The sequence below is a fragment of the Plecotus auritus genome (genome assembly GCF_963455305.1).
Source record: "Plecotus auritus genome assembly, chromosome: 3".
Lineage (NCBI taxonomy): Eukaryota > Metazoa > Chordata > Mammalia > Chiroptera > Vespertilionidae > Plecotus > Plecotus auritus.
In genome coordinates, this window is record NC_137772.1 from 188,673,919 (window position 1) to 188,676,336 (window position 2,418).

Here is a 2,418-nt window from a genome sequence, read left to right on the forward strand (position 1 = left end):
TTTTATTTTTTTTAATTGTTTGAAGTATTACAAATAGTAGTACATATGTTTCCTTTTTTTTTTTCCTTCCCCATTGACCTTTCCCCAGCCTCCCCTTCCCCCGAGTACATGCCTTTACCTGCCCCCTCCCCCCAGTGTTTTTTATCCATTGGTTATGCTTATATGCATGCGTACAAGTCCTTCGGTTGATCTCTTACAGCCCGCCCCCCCCCCGCAACCTCCTCTGCCTTCCCACTGTAGTTTGACAGTCTGTTCAATGCTTCTTTGCCTCTGTATCTATTTTTTCCCCATTTCATTCCTTTAAAAAATCTTGCCTCTGCAGACTAGAAATAAACATATAATAACAAAAAATGTTTGAGTCCCAATTTCCATGTCCAACAGTTCTGAGTCCCCATTTCAATGTCAAACAGTTCCTTATGTGTACATGTCAGCAATGATATCTGGATGGTGGGCACATGGTGGCAATGCAGGTCCGACCCTCTCTGGTTTGGTCCTAGGCAACTTGCTGCGTCGCACAGCTGCTGACTGCTAGCGTGGCAAGGCGTCATCAGCGTCTTCCATCTCTGGACTGTTTCTCCTCTTGTCTTCGTGGTTGAAGCAGACCTGTCAATTCCTCTCTGTTGCAGGAATCCACATGGTCTTGGAGTTGTTTTCTGAAAATATACAAACATATTCTCGACCAAAAGTTAATAAAGGAATCTTTTCTATATAATTGATTTGGGATCCTTTTTATTTTTGCCCAAACGATTTTCCTTTGTCTTATTTAGACACCATGTGTGTTTTTCATGGGTGTCTTGCTGTTAGCATTACAAATGAAAACTAGAGGAGGGAATAATGGCGGCGGAATAGACAGACGTGTTCCGAGCCTTGTCCCGGAGCAGAAAGAAAGAACAGCTGAGGGTCGCGCAAGGAGTGTTTGTTGGCTGGCTGGGAGACAGCTGAATTCCAGAAGGAGGTGGGGGACTGCTGAACGGGGTTCCCCTGACCTGGCAGCATGAACTGCGGCTGGGTCCCCTCCCGGAGCTGCGGGCTTGGACGCGGAGTCTGCGCCATCTTGATCCGGAAAGTGGAGCTTATCTGAAGCCTGAGAATCCACAACGGCGGCACCCCAGGAACAGCTGCGAGCCCCAGAACAACGCTCCCCAACTGGCGCAAGCACACGGGTTCAGAGAAGCTCTACACTCCACCACGGAAAGGTCAGATTTCGCCTGGGATAAGGTGAGGTCTCTGGTCCCGGCAGGAGAGAGGAACGCGCGTTTTGCGGGAGCTGGAGGACCAGGGAAGTCTGTGCCTAGAAAAATCCGTGGCTGTAGGGGCTGGCGTGATCTGTGACTGTGGAAAGGGGTCCTCAGAGCTGCTAAGAGAAGGGCACTCTAAAAAGCAACCCATTTTGATCTGAAGTGCAGGGACACCCTAAGAATTTCAGGCAGTCCAGACTTACGTGCAGCCCGTGCGCTCCCTGGGTGCCCGGGCTTACTCGCAGTCCCGGAATTCGCACACTTGGGCTTTTTCCTCTTCAAATCCTTGCATCTGATTACTAAGCCCAATACATAGGATCACCCAGTTGGGGACACCCTGGGAGACTGCAGGGGAAGGTTGTTTTTCTGGAACCTGGGGATCGGAGCGGGGAGTGACCATCAGAGAGCCAGCTCTGAGGCAGCCCACTCCCACAGGCCCGTGGCGAGTGCCACAGGGAAAGAAGGCTCTAACACTGCCTAGAGAGGCCATAGATAGACCCGGAAGTCAATCCAGAAACACTGCCACCCAGGGGCTGAATCACAAATTGACTCTTGTGTAATCAAAAATAAAGGAATACGAGAAATTAAGACACACCGCCTGCTTAAAATCAGGACTGGCTTATAACACCGAAGAGCAGTGGATCGCAGGGAACTGCAATACTGTCTGGACTGAGAAACAGGCGTGCCAAACAGAAAAACAGAGGAAGTGAATGACCTTCACTACTCCACATTTTATTTTTACCTTTTATTTTTTTTATTTTTTTATTTTTTTTAAATTTTCATTTTTTGCATCTTTTAATCAAGAAACTTTTTTTTTCTTTTTTCATCACTTGATTTTACCTTTTTAATGATTACATTTTTATTTTCAATCCGTATTATTACTACTGCTATTTTATCTTTTTTTTTTTTTTTTTTTTTTTTAAAGTGTCATTTTATTTTCTCTTCATTTTATTTTGGGATTAGGGTTCTACATTCTATTTTTTATCTTTCCTTTAGCATCGTTTTACTCTATCTCAACTCTACCTTTAGGCCATCACTCTCTTCCTAACCTCCCCCTTTTCAGTGTCCTGTTTGTCTTACCCTTTTACTGCTTTAGATTTTCCCTATTCTTTCTGTTTACCCCTTGTTAAAATTTCACCCTACTTACATATCTAATCTCCAATCCCCTGCTCCAAGTCCA